The following is a 5,419-nucleotide window of genomic DNA, read 5'->3' on the forward strand; positions in this document are numbered from 1 at the left end:
ATAGTGTAAGCATATTATAAAAATGTTATAAATGAATTCAAGAAGCAGAATAATGCAGGATTTCGAAAGAGTGTAATCCTTTCTTATTTTCCTGTGCTAATAGATATATACTTTGTCCTAATCATGGCATAAACACTGAATTCTCATTAGTATGGCTATTGGTTTTCATATCTTTACTAAAATGTTTTTGTTCTAAAACTGAGATAGCAAACTCTTAGCTATGTGAGACAACTTGGGATTACTGGTGCACATTGACAATTTCCCCTGTTTGTGCCTGGCTCGTTCCATAGCTTGCAGGCAACGTTATACACCCGGCAGGAAGGGGTAAATCATTACATTTTCAAGCTTAGGATCCCCAAATTATATCTAACTAGCATTCAATGAAAAAAGTAAGAGGTACTTCTCCCCACTCCATCTTTCACCCTCCTTCCCCTACCTCTCACCTCCTCTCTCCCTTTTCCTCTCCATTTCCTTTCCTGCTCTGCCACCCCCTCTCAATCTCTTACTTAAATATACTTCTCCCATCTCACTTTAAATCCCAGATCTGTCTCTTTCCACTTCTCTCCCTTCCTCAACTTCATCTACTTCCTTTAGTCACGTCCCTTCCTTCCCCATTCCCTTTTTCTCTCTGAGTCCTCTCTCATTTCCTTCTCCCATTCCCCATTCCTCTATACGTCCCTCTTTTTACCTCTCCCTTTCTTTAAGCTCCTCCCCCTCTCTTTCTATCTCTCCCCCCTTTCTTCTGTAAGTCCACTTTCTTCTCCCCCTTCCTTTTCCCTTTCCCTCCTACTTTTTTCACCCCTTTGGATAGTTCTGTAAATAATAAGTGTTTATAAACTGATAATCTAACTACTTCAATGCAATGTGCAACTCCACTGCCACATGGAATATGATTTTAGGTATAACATGCCAATTTTATAAAATAAAAGGACTTCTAGTCTCCAGTCACACAGAACAGGATTAAGGGTGTAAAATGTATGTGTAACCTGTAAATGGATGGACAGACAAACAGAAGTATGGTATAGACATGTGGATGTATACTTGTGTGTGTGTGTGTATGTGTGTGCTCAATAAACACATAGTATATAGCTAAATATTTCTAGATGCACTTAAAAAAAATATATGCTGTATATTCATACACACATATGAATACAACAACATTATTCTGCATATCTTTTAATCTGGACAGAATAAAGAATGGGTATTTGAATTTCCTATGAATCTGTAATGCAGCAGGTGTTACAGTAACATTGATTTTATGCTGTTCCAATTTTATCTACATTCACTCCTAGTTATGGCTTCTAGACAAAGTGTAAGTGTCTGATTTTATGTTGGTTTAAAGATATGGGAGGTGCATAATTTAGGTGCAAGGAACTAAAGTTAGTGTGGCCCTCCACATTTCTAATTGGTGAACACTGAGTCTGGAACTTGGGCAATATATTGAAATACAAAAAATAATATATACTTAGCATGAAAGTCCATTTAATTCTAAAAACAAATCATATAAACTTTAAAAGTTGTGAACAAAAGTATTTCCTCTTGCTTTTCTTTTTGGAATATTACAAAATAAACACATTTTTTGGTTGGATAAAAAAAAAATTTCGTTGATCTAAAGTTTCAGTTGTTAGCATAACTTTCTTCACTCTTTAAAATTTGGAGTATAACTCCTGGATACTGATACTGAATATAAGTAATGAAATTCATAACATAGACAAGGGTAATTTCTCTAATGTGTCCGTACAAGGACAAATGTGGCAGCCCTATTACTACTCACCCTTGAGTGACAATTCCTGACATACTTGTAATAAGTAAATAAATAAATAAAAGCTCTTTATTCTCCACCCTAAAATAAATTCTTTAAATTCCTAATCTTAAATGATAAAAAGACATAGTTCACATTATCTCCTACCATTACCGAAAGACTAAATGTATAATAACATTTAGACTCTGGGGAAAGCCTATAGGAGTACTGAAGTCTGTTACTAGAAATATAAATATCTAGGTGATATGTTTTCTTAAACCGTATTCATGTTGACAAATGTAGAAAGGTACGAAAGAGAATGAATATCTTCACAATACAAAAGATGTATTTGACCAGTTTCAAATATATCTTTGTCTTTACTAAACTACTGTGCCCTGGGCTTCAGTCTGTTGTAAATGAATTGCATACTCTAGCCACTGAAATATTGCCCTCCAAAATGTGAAACTCTTAATCACTGTCAGCATGAAAAATAGTTCTTTAGAAACTAGTAAGAAAGAGGCCACCTGTGAGTATTGTATCTTAAGTAAGCTGCCATGAGTATTTTACTCAGAAATATAAATAGTTTTAAAAAAATATAATCCTTTGTCAGTTCTCTAGCAATACTGATATTCTGAATGAAATGCGATATTATCTTCTCAGATTAACGACAATATTCTTAAAAATAATACTTGATTGACTTGGCATGGAAACATTCTTTTATGAGGCCTTTTCATACAGTACTTGAAAGCTTGTATGACAGTCATAATTTACAGAACATGAAAAGTGATAAATTTAAATGCAAATAAAAAAATCTTATGAAGTGTCCATATAAGAATCATTAGAAAAAAAAAATCATATATCAATAATTTTGTAAGACAAGAAATGTATAATACATAGCTTGCCAATAGGCTGAAAGTAAATTTTGTTCATGCATTATACCAAGTACATCAATTAACTACACATTTCTAACAGTAAAAAAAATGCATTCCAGAAAAGCTATGACTACCTATAATTATTGGAGAGATAACTACACAACAATGTATAACCATGTGTGTCTATTTTGCAATATACAGTTCTTCAATTACTGTTTCTTTTCTAGGACGTTTCTAGTTTAGTGTTTTCATGATAACAACTGATTTTTTGGAAGTAATTTACCCATGTTGAAAATGCCATGGAATATTTGATAATGAATAGATCTAATAATGAATAAACATATACATATACCTATTGACCTTAAATTTAGTATGGTAAGAAATTACCATTATCCAGAGAAGACATTACACAGACAAAAATGTTTGTTTACCATTTTGAGATAAAACCAATGTTTTCAATCACTGAATACTGACTAGGTAATAATACAATGGAAAAGTTAAATGCATTTTATTACAGGATTTAAGCATCCTTTTTCTCCTGAACCGTATATGTTTTAGAAGCTGATGCCAGTGTTTAATTGCCTATATTATCCGGAAATGAAAATAATAATAGTAGAAATTGCTGATCATACATATATCTATGAGAAAAAAGTTTTGAATATTTCACATTTGTATATAATGAATAAATGAATACTACTGTATAAAATTAGAATATAAATAATGAACCTAATACTAAGAGCAAAAAATATATATACACATTCTTGGCAGTCTGTACCATATTAAGTACAAAAGCTAAAGTTTTAAAGGAATAAATGCTATCACAAAATGGGAATGAGAAACTGTCAGCTTTAAACATTTATTTCAAGGCAATCTTCCTACGCGTCCGTCTCTAAGCTAGTCACTTTTCCCTTACTAGTTTACAATTAGTTTTCATTAATTTTGAAGTTCAACCCTTTCTTATTAGTGTCCTATGTCATGTGTTGTCATAGGAAGCCATTTATGTCAACGTTGCCATTAGAACCTACAACGCTGTGTAAATATTGTTGTGGGAGTCAACCCCACAAATTTGCCATGTTTCCCATCCCAATGCCAATGTTGCCATTCAATTCTATATTATTGCCATAACGTTCTTCATGGTAATGTCAGGATTGCCAGTAGATACCACATTAACAATGCCATTTCAAGTGACCCCATATCACCCTACATGCATGTGGCAAAGTTGCCATAAGCGTCCAACATTGCCAGATAAATGTTGGCCTGGCTGGAGGCGGGAATGTTTTGTGTTGCGAACAGCCAATGCCATGCCGTCCCTCATCTCCATTTCAATTTGCGAAGGATCTTTCCTCCCTTGTCTCCTGTATCAGGATGAATAAATCTTCCTTTTGTGATATAGATAGAAGCGTGTTTGGTGTCTTTAAGGTATATTATTTTTCATTTAAAAACTAGAAGGCAAGTATTTCAGATGAAATGCGTGCATACATCAATGGTTACAAAGGTGTTTTCTGCTAACTCTGTAGTCAAATGAATAGCTTTAAGAGTTTTGTATGTTGGTTTAATTTAAGTTTTTACGTATTTTGGACATGTAACAAGCGTTTTCAGTTATGTAAGTAAGTTTGAGAACGCCAGATGCCACTGTTAGTAATTGGTGCATCTCTCACAGTATATCATTAAGTCGTTTATATTCAATTGTAAATTAGATGAATTTTATTGAATGAATACTTTATTTTCTTATTTCCCTTTCAGAGTTTTATTCGTTATTTCGTTGGCATTTGAAAATGTTCTCATATGTAAGGTCTTTTTTAAGCATCCTATCACTGTAAGATGGTAAACGAAAAAAATAGCAGGTGATATTAATGATAAGTTAAATGATTCCATGTGCAATTCCCGTTTTCCTAAACGACTAAGAAATACCTGGTTGAACCAAGAAGGCCTTTTCCAATCCTTTCAATATTAAAAGAAGGACAGATCTTGAAAAAAAAACACTTTTTACATTGCCGATTAGATAGATGTTAAATGAAGTTAAATGCAGATTCCCGTTTTCCTCCTCCTCGGCTCTCCAAGTTGCCGCCATTTTGTTTTCGCGTTGGCTATTGACTTTCGTTTCCTCATGACTATTTTAGTAAGTTTCGCCCAATCCCAGGGACTAGTGAGGGTATCCCGGCCTTCTTTTTGAACGCCCTTGAGTCCCCTCGCCCTAGGAGTGGGTTGGGAAGGGCGCCCCGGGGACCAAGGCGAGAAGGAAGAGCTTAAACAAAGGATCCTTCGAGACGGGATCCTGCAAGCCTTTCAAAACAAACGGTTTCCTGCAGGGACGGAAGTGGATTTGTCTCTCGCTCTCCCTTCCTCTGTTCATTCAGTGTCAGTTCGCGCCCTCGGGACTACAAGGTGGCTGGGCATTCCTGCGGTGTCGGGGGGGAACAGTGTGTCTTAAGGGTGAAGGGTTAAGGGTGTGATATGAGAAGCAAGGGGAATATCCTCCTCCTTCGCCTCCTTCACCTCCTTCCTTCCCTTTTGGCAAGTCCTTTGGGGATGAGTGCAGTTTCCCTAACGCTTGGGAAGCATCCTCTAGGACTCTGGAGGGAATGAAAATGTGTGATGTGCTTGACAGTGAGAATTTATGAAAGAAATTGATTTCCGAACAATGTATTAAGTGACCAAGAAGGATATTTTTGATGTCCTTTCAAAAGTGACCAGAAACAGGAAACAGGATGTGGATTGAAACTGAAAGTTGCATCTGTTGATAAGACTGTTGTGCTGGGCTAACAAAGGAAGCCAAGGAGCAAGGAATTAAGTAGGATATTTTGAG

At 35.4% G+C, this 5,419-nt stretch overlaps 1 protein-coding gene across 1 annotated transcript in view; it reads left to right on the top strand.

The window, feature by feature from the left end:
- Positions 1 to 4,622: 4,622 nt before the first annotated feature.
- The window catches only part of ash1 (histone-lysine N-methyltransferase ash1), a gene marked incomplete in the record, with an annotated part of 129,981 nt that continues 129,184 nt past the window's right edge, over positions 4,623 to 5,419 (top strand). Inside the window, 1 exon segment of the mRNA XM_070138507.1 lies at positions 4,623 to 4,732.

Source organism: Penaeus vannamei, chromosome 24 (assembly GCF_042767895.1).
Source record: "Penaeus vannamei isolate JL-2024 chromosome 24, ASM4276789v1, whole genome shotgun sequence".
Classification (NCBI taxonomy): domain Eukaryota; kingdom Metazoa; phylum Arthropoda; class Malacostraca; order Decapoda; family Penaeidae; genus Penaeus; species Penaeus vannamei.